This window comes from Schistocerca americana, chromosome X, assembly GCF_021461395.2.
Source record: "Schistocerca americana isolate TAMUIC-IGC-003095 chromosome X, iqSchAmer2.1, whole genome shotgun sequence".
NCBI classification, from domain to species: Eukaryota; Metazoa; Arthropoda; class Insecta; order Orthoptera; family Acrididae; genus Schistocerca; species Schistocerca americana.
The window spans coordinates 45,227,227-45,241,510 of record NC_060130.1 but is presented as its reverse complement, the minus strand read 5'-3'; positions in this window follow the sequence as shown (position 1 = coordinate 45,241,510).

Here is a 14,284-nt window from a genome sequence, read left to right as displayed (position 1 = left end):
GACCGTAGCGATCTTGCGGTTCCAGACTGCAGTGCCTCTAACCGCACGGCCACTTCGGCCGGCTCGTTTTAAGTCTTGCAATTATTTTCATAGGTATGAAAAGTTTACTATCAGACATATTCAGGGCTACCTGTTTTTGGTCGGCAATCTGTATCGGACTGAGAGAAATTATTTCGAACTTTTTAGTTGTTTACCTATTTTAATAACTATTAATAAATTCACAGTGACAAAGTTTCAGGCATATCTGCGTTGGGCTAGTAATCTGTATCGGGCTGAGAAATTATTTTCACTTTTTAGTCCGGTTTAAAAACGTGGTCACTTAAAAATTCATTTTAGCTAAATAATTGTTATATTTATTACAAGGTTTCAATTATATTACATTTCGCATGGAGTTTTACACCTACAGTGAGGATAAAAAAAATTGTTCACGCTGCTCTTTATAAAGACACGGAGAATTTATGGCAACAAAAATACAGACACGCGCTATGCCTGAGAGGAATGTCAGCGATACTTTCTTTCCAGGATCTGATTCGTAACACAGTTTACTGCGACGATTGTTCCGACGTTATTCAGACCAGTCTATTGTTGGTAAAGAGCTTCTCACGACTGGCGCGCAATCCAAATCCAATTGTGCGGAACAATCCGAAACGCACGAAGACGGAGGGCGGAAATGAAGCTTAAATTTTAACAGGCTGACTCCTTTATCTCGTTTTTTTAAAGTCGGAAGTCATCGGCAAGAAAGTTGGCTACTTCAAATCAGACACGCTGCTTTGCATGCGATTCTCCACAAACACGATGGTGATTTGTTTAAAATCGGTTTGAGAGCGTGAGCTTCTGGTGAAGTGCTTGTCGGTCACGCTTTGTTTTTATGTCGGCAACCGTTCATCTCCACCCCCACCCTTCCCGTACGTGAGGCGGAATGTTCTCATCCTCACAAATCCTTTTCTTTTCTTTTTTTGCATATAGCAAATGATATGTGTACCAAGTTTGGTTGAATTGGATTCAAAAAGTAAGGTGACTTTTCAAATTGCGCCGGCAACGTACATTCGATTATCGATCCTTTAATTTGTTATGTTGGTACACATGTCCCGAACATATGTTCACAGTTTTAAGTGTACAGCACATGTCGTTTGTTTTGCGCTTAGACCTGTTTTACTGTGCTCGGCGATTTTCGATTATTATAAAAAATGGAACAAAGAATTTACATCAAATTTTGTGTGAAAAATGGGATCAATTGCTGTAACACACTTGTAATATTGACAGTGGTATACGGTGAGTCTCCTCAGAGTAAAAAAAAAATGTTTACAAGTGTTACTAGGTCTTCGGCCGTCTTGGCAGAGAAGATGCCAATGACGAACCTCGCTCTGGACGCCCCAGCACATCAACAACAGATCATAACGTCGAAGCTGTGAAGAAAATTGTTTTGGAAAATACTTAAATTACAGTAAGAGAAGTTGATGAGGATGTCGACATATCGGTCGGCTGGTGTCATGCAATCTTTTCGGATGTTTTAGGCGTGAGAGGTGTGTCAGCGAAGCCTGTTCCAAAACTTCTGAATTTTGATCAGAAGAACCGTCGCATGAGCATCGCTCCGGAGCTCTTGAATGGCGTCAATTATAATTCTGATTTGCTCAAAAGGATCATAACTGGTGACGAAATATGGGTTACCGGTTTTGACGTCAAGCCAAATCGTCCCAATGGCAGTATCCCGGGGAGCCAAGTCCGAAAAAAGCACGCCAAGTTCGATCAAATGGCAATCTTTCGCTCGCTATTTTTTTTTCAATGACTGTGGCGTAGTGCATCACGAATTTTTGCCTCAAGGTCGTACGGTCAATAACCGAGTATTACGTTGTCGATAAGCGCCGTTTGCGAGAAGCCCGGAATTGTGTGAAAACAGTTCACGGCTTTTGCGTCACGACAACGTACCAGCTCACTCATCGTTGCATGTGAGAGATTTTTTTGGCCAAAAAGCAACACGACAATCATGCCTCAGCCACCACATTGCCCCTTGCGACTTTTTCCTGTTCCCAAAACTGAAGAGACCTACGAAAGGGCGAATATTTTCGACTATTGAAGAAATAAAAACTGCATCGCTGGACGTACTCGAGGCTGGACCAGAAAGTGCTTATGAGAAGTGCTTCGAGGATTTAGGGAAGCGTTGGCACAAGTGTATTGTATCTGAGGGGGATTGCTTTGAAGGGGACAAGTTGAATATTGAAACTTCCTGGCAGATTAAAACTCTCCTGCGCAGGAGAGCTTCTGTAAAGTTTGGAAGGTAGGAGACGGGGTACTGGGGTAGCTCAGATGGTAGAGCACTTGCCCGCGAAAGGCAAAGGTCCCGAGTTCGAGTCTCGGTCTGGTACACAGTGTTAATCTGCCAGGAAGTTTCATATCAGCGCACACTCCGCTGCAGAGTGAAAATCTCATTCTGGAAGCATGACTATTGATGGATAAATAAATATTGTTTCAAAAAATATAACGTCACCTTACTTTTTGAACACACCTCGTGCAGATGCTGATACAACTAATGTCGTATGGAAGTGAGAGGTGAGTAAATAAGAAGGAAGATGACAGAAAAGTGCAAGCAAGTGGCAGGTGACTACGATGGTGGTTGGTTTGTGGGGCGCGCGCTCAACTACGCGGTCCTCAGCGCACGTACACATTCCCAATATGGACACAGTCCAATCTAGCCACTATCTTGAATGACGATGGAATGATGAGGAAAACTCAAACACCCAGTCCCTGGACAAGGAAAAATCCCCTATACTGTCAGGAATCGAACCCGGGAGCCCGTGATCCAGAGGTAGCAACGCTAGACACTAGACCACTACATGCGTACACAAGGAGCAGAGGTAAACGAATGAAACAACAGCTTTTCCCTTATCAGTTTTCCCGCCACGTGTTTCAAGGGTTTAAGTCACCATTATCAGGTGGATTTTTGTATACCGTACTATTGTCCGATTCACGACCGATGGCGGTTCGCGCATGTCGAGACACGGACGGGGATCGCATTATTGACGGTTCCAAGAGACAGTTGTTACGCTTTCCGCTTTAAGAAAGCGTATGTCCTGCAAATTACTGCTCTCGCTTGTTTATGTAGAATTTACCACTTACCACTACTCTCAGCTATGACAACTCGCAGCAAATGGAATATGTTGTTCTTGTTGTTGTTGTGGTCTTCAGTCCTGAGACTGGTTTGATGCAGCCCTCAATGCTACTCTATCCTGTGCAAGCTTCTTCATCTCCCAGCACCTACTGCAGCCTACATCCTTCTGAATCTGCTTAGTGTATTCATCTCTTCGTCTCCCTCTGCGACTTTTACCCTCCACGCTGCCCTCCAATACTAAATTTGTGATCCCTTGATGCCTCAGGACATGTCCTACCAACCGATCCCTTCTTCTGGTCAAGTTGTGCCACAAACTCCTCTTCTCCCCAATTCTATTCAATACCTCATTAGTTATGTGATCTAACCATCTAATCTTCAGCATTCTTCTGTAGCACCACATTTCGAAAGCTTCTATTCTCTTCTTGTCCAAACTATTTATCATCCATGTTTCACTTCCATACATGGCGACACTCCACACAAATACTTTCAGACACGACTTCCTCACACTTAAATCTATACTCGATGTTAGCAAATTTCTCTTCTTCAGAAACGCATTCCTTGCCATTGACAGTCTACATTTTATATCTTCTCTACTTCGACCATCATCAGTTATTTTGCTCCCCAAATAGCAAAACTCCTTTACTACTTTAAGTGTCTCATTTCCTAATCTAATTCCCTCAGCATCACCCGATTTAATTCGACTACATTCCATTATCCTCGTTTTGCTTTTGTTGATGTTCATCTTATATTCCCCTTTCAAGACACTGTCTATTCCGTTCAGCTGCTCTTCCAAGTCCTTTGCTGTCTCTGACAGAATTACAATGTCATCGGCGAACCTCAAAGTTTTTATTTCTTCTCCATGGATTTTAATACCTACTCCGAATTTTTCTTTTGTTTCCTTTACTGCTTGCTCAATATACAGATTGAATAACATCGGGGAGAGGCTACAGATGTCACACATAGTGCATTTTGAAGAGAAACTCTGAAAGTTTTTTTTCTTTTTTTTTCTTTTTTACAACCATTCGATGTGAGAACCACAAGTGACCCGGCAGACGTCAATACGGTAATGGAATTCTTGCCATACCCGTCCCAGCACGGCATCGTGGACTGTGGCAGTCGCTTCCCGTATTCTCTCCCGGAGCTCTGCTAAGCTCTGCAACATCACGCGGTAGAGGCGGTACATACACCAGGTCTTTAATGGTCCCCACACAAGAAAGTCACACGGAGTGAGATCTGGCGATCGGGGAGGACATTTCGTGAAACAGCTGTCCCCTTCTGTAGCACGGCCGATCCATCGATGCGACAGCTCCGTGTTGAGGTACCCACGAACTTCGCGATGAGAATGGGGTGGAGCCCCATCCTGCTGAAAGATGGACGGAGAATCCGATTGCATTCGAGGTATCAGCCATTGCCGCAACATGTCCTGGTAGGAATATCCAGTGACAGTGGTCTCTGCGAAGAAGAATGGCCCGTACGGTTTCCGCCGTGACAAGGCACAAAAAAACATTTACCTTTGGGGAGTCACTGTCAATTCATTCGTGTGAACGCTTTGTATCCCATTCGACAGTTATGCCTGTTCACTTTCCCATTAGTGTGAAAAGTGTCTTCGTCGGTGAAAATTAAGCGATAAACAACGCCATCCCCACCCTGATTCAATTGTTGGAACTGTGAACAAAACTCCAAACGCTCGTCTTTGTCGTCGCCATTGAGCCCCTGCACCAGCTGCAGTTTGAACGGTTTCACAGACAGCTTCCTTCGCAGGACTTAACACGCTGTCTTTGGAGCCATTTCGAGTTCACGGGATGGACGGCGCACCGATATCTTTGGACTCCTTGTGAATGTGTCTCGTACGCGCTTCACATTCACTTCACTCACACTGGGACGTGCGCTTGTCTTTGCCTGGAACAAGCAACCCGTCGTGACGAATTTGTTGTGCCAGTAGTAAATGGCCTTCCTTGTTTGTGGCTTCTTACTGTACTTGGCTCTGAACATCCATCGAATAGCTGTAGCACACTTGTGTTTTTGTCGAACTCCAACACAAAGAAAGCTCGCTCTGCACCTGAACTCGCCGTGTTTGCGACTATTGCTGACTATCGGCAAATTACCAAACTACGCCGTGGCGATATACATGAAAAATACTTCCAGGGTTTCTCTTCGAAATGACATATGAATGATATCTGTACACTGTTTGATTCTTGCGCAACAAATAATTGAAGTGTTCGCAGACTTTTGTGTCGCACACAAAATTACCCATCACTCAACTGTATCGATGTGTGTTTTGGAACTATGTCATGTAAATGTTGGAGTTTACAGAGTGTAATCGAGAGGGTGCTTGGGAATAGTCAGACCAGCCTCACCAACAGATTAATGCTGAGCTTTCACTACAAAATTCCAGCGAAGTCCATAACAGATGAATGAAACGTCTTGTTACTGCAGGGGTTGGCCGAAAATACGTAAAAACCGCGAGAAATGCATGTATGAACATAGACTGCAGCGCCAAAGAAACTGGTATAGGCATGTGTATTCAAATACAGAGATTTGTAAACAGACAGAATACGGCGCTGCGGTCGGCAACGCCTATATAAAACAACAAGTGTCTGGCGCAATTGTTAGATCGGTTACCGCTGCCACAATGGCAGGTTATCAAGATTTACGTGAGTTTGAACGTGGTGTTGAAGTCAGCGCACGAGTGGTAGGACAGAGCATCTCCGGCTTAGAGATGAAGCGGGGCTTTTCCCGTGCGACCACTTCACAAGTGTACCGTGAATATCTGGCCCGCCCGGTTGGCCGTGCGTTAGGCACGAATCCGCCCGGCGGATTTGTGTCGAGGTCCGGTGAGCCGGCCAGTCTGTGGATGGTTTTTAGGCGATCTGCCTCGCCGAATGCGGGCTGGTTTCCCTTATTCCGCCTCAGCTACACTATGTCGGCGATTGCTGCGCAAACAAGTTCTCCACGTAAGCGTACACCACCATTACTCTACCACGCAAACATAGGGGTCACACTCGTCTGGTATGAGACGATCCCGGGGGGGTCCACCGGGGGCAGAACCGCACAATAACCCTGAAAGAGTGGTTCGGTGTGGGGCGGCGGAGGGGTGAAGTGGACTGCGGTAGTCGTCGTGGGGTTGTGGACCACTGCGGCTGCGGCGGGGACGGAGCCTCTCCGTCGTTTCTAGGCCCCCGGTTAACATAACGTAACCGTGAATATCAGGAATCCGGTAAAACACCAAACCTCCGACATCGCTGCGGCCGGAAAAAGATCGTGCAAGAACGGGAGCCTCGACGACTGAAGAGAATGGTTGCTCGTAACAGAAGTGCAATTCTTCCGCAAATTGCTGCACCATTTCAATGCCGGGCCGTGAACACGTGTCAGTGAGTGAACCATTCGACGAAACATCATCGATATGGGCTTTCGGAGCCGAAGACCCAGTCGTCTACCCTTGATGACTGCACGACACAAAGCCTGACGCCTCGCCCGGGCCCGTCAACACCTACATTGGACTGGTGATGACAGGAAACGTGTTGCCTGGTGGGACGAGCCTCGTTTCAAACTGTATCCAATGGATGGAAGTGTACGGGTGTGGAGACAACCTGCATGTCAGCAGGGGACTGATGAAGCTGGTGGAGGTTATGCAATTGTGTGGGGCGTGTGCAGCTGGAGTGAAATAGGACCCGTCATACGTCTAGATACGATTCCGACAGGTGACACGTACATAAGCATCCTATCTGATCCATTGTGCATTCCGACGGACTTGGACAATTCCAGCAGGACGATGTTAGACGCCACACGTCCTGAATTGCTACAGAGTGGCTTCAGGAACACTCTTCTGAGTTCAAACATGAACATTATTGAGCATATCTGGGGTGCCTTACAACCAGTCGCGTAGCGTGAGGGGAGACTTTGAGACTTAGTCTCCCCTGTATTCGAGCTTAAAAAAGATGCAGTAGTAGTTCATAACAAAAATATAAACAACTTTCTTGTAAGAGCACTAAATGTGCGAAGACACCAGTTTTGTAGCCCGCGCCGGCGCACCCTGAGTATTGGTGTATCTGCCTGCTTGAGACTCGACTGCTCCCAGTCTTTGCCTCCCTTCCCTTACCTGTCTGTGTGCGCCTGCACCCCCTCCTCTTCCCCACTTCCACGAAGGCCGGTGCGCTGCACTTGCTAGCAGGTATCGATACTAGTCTCTGCCGCTTCTATGCTGGCTTTTAACACGGAAGTGAACAGTCGCGCGGTTTGTGTTCACAGTCATTCTTGTGTGATTTTAGTGCATATTTTCGTTGTGTCGCCAATATGAGTGAGCCAGCAACTGTACACCTCATAGAATTTTGGTTAAAAACGCCTTTTTCTACACTAACGTACGAAAAAAAGTGTGAATTGAAGGACAAACGACCTACTCCTATACTCAGTGTAGTTTTAACTGAAGCCAAACAAAAACGCACTTTTGAGACAGTCTGGAACGAAAAGTATGCTTGGCTGACTGCGAATGCAGTTAATAATAGATTATATCGTTAAATATGTCTTCTGTTTGGTGGTGAAAAGCAATGCTGCAGTGAGGGCATTTCTACAATAAAGAACTTTGACAGGAAAGCACAAAAACATCAGACATCAAAACGTCACCTGCAGAACAAAGAATCATTTCAGTTATTGGGCAAAAGTAGAACTGAGCACGCCCTTTCTGAAGCCGCTGATCTGACAGCAATAAAATACAACGGAAAAGTTGCATACAGCAGAAGAGTATTGGCTCGTCTTATTCAGGCAATTGTATTTTTTTGTAAACAAGAACTAGCCTTTCGCGGCCATCGAGAAAACGAATCCTCCAGCAACAAAGGTAACTATTTGGAATTGTTGGATTTACTAGCTCAAGGAGAGCAGTTAAGCCGGGACCATCTGTCATCATCCTCAACATTTAAAGGAACGTCTACCGATATGCATATTGATGTAATAGAAATGATAACTCTGGCACTTAATGAGAAAATAAAATCTGAAATTCAGAACTGCAATTTCATTTCTATTCAGGCTGATGAGACATTAGATGTATCATGTAAGAGTCAAATGAGTATAATATTCAGGTACTGTATTGCAGACAAAATTGAGGAAAGATTCGCTCGATTTTACGATGTTTCTGGAGATAAAACTGCTGAAGGTTTGTCAAACATTGTTCATGCAGTATTGAAAGAATGGAATGTGGAAGTCAAAGTGGTTAGTCGACCATATGATGGCGCTACAGTAATGGCGGGCAGAGAAAGAGGACTACAGCAATTGGTGAAACAGTTCTGTCTCTATGCGCTGTTTCTTCAAATGGTTCAAATGGCTCTGAGCACTATGGGACTTAACATCTATGTTCATCAGTCCCCTAGAACTTAGAACTACATAAACCTAACTAACCTAAGGACATCACACACAACCACGCCCAAGGCAGGATTCGAACCTGCGACCGTAGCAGCAGCGCGGTTCCGGACTGAAGCGCCTAGAACCGCTCGGTCACAACGGCCGGCTGCTGTTTCTTCATTGTTACGCACACCAACTGAATGTGGTACTGTTACATGCCTCCAAAATCTTACAAGTACGCATGTTTGTAAGTGATCTTCCTGCATTCCATTCGTTTTTCAGCAAATCATCAAAACGAACTGTATTGCTAACTGAGACAGGATTTAAACTGCCACATGCAAGCAACACTCGCTGGAACTTTCGTTCCAGGGCAGTTTCAACATCTAGTCATTTCTCAGGACAATCTAGTTTTTTTTTACTATATATTTGATGATACAGACTCTCAGTGGGACCCGGAATCTTTGAGCTCTGCTTTGGGAATGAAACGACGGATAGATGATCCTACGTTTGTCTGCTTGCTTTGCTTCTACAGAGGGTGCTTTGTTTATGTTGATCATCTCTTTAATGTTATTCAGTCAAAATTTGTCAGTATAACTGCTAGCCACGACGAAATAAGAACTGTTTTGAGAAACGTACGAAATTAAGAACGGAAACATTCGTTGATGAATGCATTAAATGCAGCTTGTGTTTGAATGGCAATTTATCAGTCTGTGACAGTCAAGAGACATCTCTCAGCTCACTCACTTACGAGATACTGGATTTGCAAATTGTTCAGATGGAAAGAGGGTTTCAAGACTTTCCCCAAGTTCAGTTTGTTGGACTTTTGAACGAAAAGTGTTTCCCGAACTATCAAAAAGAATTCCCAAAGTTGTAAGTGAAATGTGTAACATATACGCTGATGAGGAAAAACACTTATTTCCAGGAATCCTCTTAAAGTACATCGTCAATGATTTAGATTCCGTTTATGAAGAAACAACGAAGTTCCTGCGTTTGGTTTTCACCCTACCCGCAACTACAGCAAGCAGTGAACGAAGCATAAGTACTCTTAAACGAGTGAAGAATTACTTAAGGAATTCAATGTCCAACATCCGACTGTCGTGTTTGAGCACGTTAGCAATAGAAAAGTCACTACTTGGAGAGCTATTCAGTGATGAGATCTTTGTAGACCGAGTTATAGACTTATTCGTGGAAAGAAAAGACAGGCGCATTGCACTTGTGTACAAGAAAATGTAAGTGCTTCTTCTCTTGCTGCTGGAGTTCTACAAATTTGTCATCGTTTCTTGAACAAGTTAGTTATTATTATAATTATTATTATTATTATTATTTGTGGCGGTGGTAGTGGTAGTAGTAGTAGTTGTTGTTGTTGTTTTATTCGATGCGTTTTGTTTCATTTGTTTAAATTATTGTTTATTGAACTATTTTGTTTCCCTATAATAACTGCAGAGTCTCCCCAACCTTTCCAACCACGCTACGCCACTGCTCACGACATGCTGTTCAGAAGGGATCTCCGCGCCCTCGTACTCTTACGGGTTTATGGACTGCCCTGCAGTGTTCATGGTGTCAGTTCCCGCCAGGACCGAGCGTGGTGGCGCAGTGGTTAGCACACTGGACTCGCATTCGGGAGGACGACGGTTCAATCCCGTGACCGGCCATCCTGATTTAGGTTTTCCGTGATTTCCCTAAATCGCTCCAGGCAAATGCCGGGATGATTCCTTTGAAAGGGCACGGCCGACTTCCTCGCCTGTCCTCCCCTAATCCGATGAGACCGATGACCTAGCACTTTGGTCTCTTCCCCTAAAAACAACTGTTCCCTCCAGCACTACTTCAGACATTAGTCGAGTCCGTGCCACGTCGTGTTGCGGCACTTCTGCGTGCTCGCGGGGGCCCTATGCGTCATTCGGCAGTTGTACGAGTCCCTGTAGTATAAATGTAGATGCCAGATAGGTCTGCAAGTCACTGCAGAAATGGATGTCTCACTTGCGGAACCTTTCATCTCAAAAAAAAAAAAAAAAAAAAAAAAAAAAAAAAACACGGAGAGAGATTCAAAAGCAGGATATTACAGGGTGAGCCAGAATTCTAAAAATTTTGTACATGGCTGCACGTTCAGAGACCGTGAATTGAAAGAGAACAGCCCTCGGTTACTAATTTTTAACGAATTAACCGGGTTTCAACTGTGCTAGGAGTGTCTTCCTCAGAATTTAAACCAAACAATGGTCACAGAATTATGACTAAAACGTATAATACGAATTATAAGTACGGAATTATCGTGGAAAACTGGCGGTACTTATACGTCATTTATAAAATAATAAATATGCATAAAAGGGCATTAGTCACAAAGATATTTAAGATAAAAGAAAAAAACTGTTTTTTTAAAGGACTTCTGTTTACAACCTGCACCACGCAAGTAACGAGCAGCCCTTAGTAGCTCGCCATCACAGTTTTTTTATCTTAAATATCTTTGTGACTAATGCCCTTTTGGCATGTTTATTATTTTATAAATGACATATATGTACCGCCAGTTTTTCACGATAATTCCGTAATTATAATTTGTATCATACGTTTTAGTCATAATTCTGTGACCATCCTTTGGTTTAAATTCTGAGGAAGACACTCCCAGCAGTGTTGAAACCCGGTTACTTCGTTAAAGATTAGTGACCGAGGGCCGTTTTCTTTTAATTGTAAGATTTCTAAAACCATTCACGACTGATGCAAATGCCCGTAACAGGAAAACGTGCTGGTGAAGCCATAAAATGTGGATTGTGCGGCAATAGCGGAGAATCATGAGGCTAGATGAATCTCATTTCACACTATTTGCAACTTCCGGTCGAGTTTGCGTTCTAAGAGAGAAACATTACGTGCATTCGGTAATTATTTTGGCAGGCACATCGCGGTATTCTAGAAGCCTCTCGTGCAGGGTGGCGCCATCGCCAAGGATTATGCGACTGATCAGGTCTGCTCCGTGGTTCGGTGTTCGTTCCCCAATGGTGGTGCTTTTTTCCAAGACGACAACGCCCCTGTTCGCGTTGTCCAGACAGCCACCAAAACAAGCACAAATAGAACACGAAGTGACACACATGTTAAATATAGAAGAAAAATTTCAGCTGACATATGTAGAATACAAAGACACAAATACAGACATTAGACCACTCTTGCATAGACCACCAAATAACCCACAAGTCGAAACAACAATAACAACTATCAACACAATCGTACACAACAAAATAAATGAAAATACAACTATGGAAGAGTTACAACTACTGATTTATATAGGAGCACTCACTACACTAAATATACACACTAGGCAGAGATCAGAACCAACCAACACACAGAAGAAACCCACAACACCAGCATGGCAACACAGGTTACAGATCAGAATAGAAAAACTGAGAAAAGACATCGGACAGCTAACACAATTTACAAGAAATGAAATATCAGACAAATAACGAAAAAGGTCAGGTAAAATCTCACAACAAGAAGCGATTGAGCAATTAGTTGAAAAGAAGCATAGATTACAAGCATTGGCCAAACGACTTAGAAGATACAAAAAAAGTGAAAATATAAGCAAACAAAACCAAACATTCAACACAAACCAAAAGAAAATTTACCAGACAATAGATAACACACACATTAAAATAGACAATCCACCAAACATAACAGACATGGAACACTTCTGGAGCAACAAATGGTCAAACCCGGTACAACATAACAGGCAAGCACGGTGGATACAAGCAGAAACAGACACATACAAGATGATACCACAAATGCCTGAAGTGATAATTTTGCAACATGAAGTCACCCAAGCAATTAATTCTACTCACAATTGGAAAGCCCATGGAAAAGATAAAACAGCAAATTTCTGGCTAAAGAAGTTCACCTCAACACATTCACATCTAACTAAATTATTTAACAGTTACATTGCAGACCCATACACATACCCTGATACACTTACACATGGAATAACTTATCTGAAACCTAAAGATCAAGCAGACACAGCAAACGCAGCTAAATATCGCCCCATAACATGCCTACCAACAATCTACAAAATATTAACTTTAGTCATTACACAGAAATTAATGACACATACAACACAGAACAAAATTATAAATGAAGAACAAAAAGGCTGTTGCAAAGGAGCACGAGGATGTAAAGAGCAACTGATAATAGATGCAGAGGTGACATACCAGGCTAAAACTAAACAAAGGTCGCTACACTACACTTACACTGATTACCGAAAAGCTTTTGATAGTGTACCCCACTCATGGTTACTACAAATATTGGAAATATACAAAGTAGATACTAAATTGATACAGTTCCTAAAAATAGTAATGAAAAACTGGAAAACCACACTTAATATCCAAACAAATTCAAATACTATCACATCACGGCCAATACAGATTAAGCGTGGAATATACCAAGGAGACTCATTAAGTCCTTTCTGGTTCTGCCTTGCTCTGAACCCACTATCCAATATGCTAAATAATACAAATTATGGATACAATATTACTGGAACATACCAACATAAAATCACACGTTTGCTATACATGGATGATCGAAAACTACTGGCAGCAACAAATCAACAACTCAACCAATTACTAAAGACTACGGAAGTTATTATTATTATTCTTTCTTTTCTCAGACGTCATGTCTGGTCAAAAATGGAAAGTGACGTGGACCTTGATCAAGTGTGACATCCTTTTAACTGTACGGTATATGTTACATTCCATTTAGGAACTTTCGGGTAATTGAACATGTATCAATAATTACGGATTTCTGTAATTGTATATATAAGTTTGGATGTAGCTGTATTGTATTGATGTACTGGTGGATATTGTGTGGTATGACTCCTGTAGTTGATAGTATAATTGGTATAATGTCAACTTTATCCTGATGCCACATGTCCTTGACTTCCTCAGACAGTTGGATGTATTTTTCAATTTTTTCTCCTGTTTTCTTTTGTATATTTGTTGTATTGGGCATGGATATTTCGATTAGTTGTGTTAATTTCTTCTTTTTATTGGTGAGTATGATGTCAGGTTTGTCGTGTGGTGTTGTTTTATCTGTTATAATGGTTCTGTTCCAGTATAATTTGTATTCATCATTCTCCAGTACATTTTGTGGTGCATACTTGTATGTGGGAACGTGTTGTTTTATAAGTTTATGTTGTAAGGCAAGCTGTTGATGTATTATTTTTGCTACATTGTCATGTCTTCTAGGGTATTCTGTATTTGCTACCATTGTACATCCACTTGTGATGTGATCTACTGTTTCTATTTGTTGTTTGCAAAGTCTGCATTTATCTGTTGTGGTATTGGGATCTTTAATAATATGCTTGCTGTAATATCTGGTGTTTATTGTTTGATCCTGTATTGCAATCATGAATCCTTCCATCTCACTGTATATATTGCCTTTTCTTAGCCATGTGTTGGATGCGTCTTGATCGATGTGTGGCTGTGTTAGATGATACGGGTGCTTGCCATGTAGTGTTTTCTTTTTCCAATTTACTTTCTTCGTATCTGTTGATGTTACGTGATCTAAAGGGTTGTAGAGGTGGTTATGAAATTGCAGTGGTGTAGCCGATGTATTTATATGAGTGATTGCTTTGTGTATTTTGCTAGTTTCTGCTCGTTCTAGAAAGAATTTTCTTAAATTGTCTACCTGTCCACAATGTCGGTTTCTTATGTCGATGAATCCCCTTCCTCCTTCCTTTCTGCTTAATGTGAATCTTTCTGTTGCTTAATGTATGTGATGTATTCTATATTTGTGGCATTGTGAACGTGTAAGTGTATTGAGTGCTTCTAGGTCTGTGTTACTCCATTTCACTACTCCAAATGAGTAGGTCAATATTGG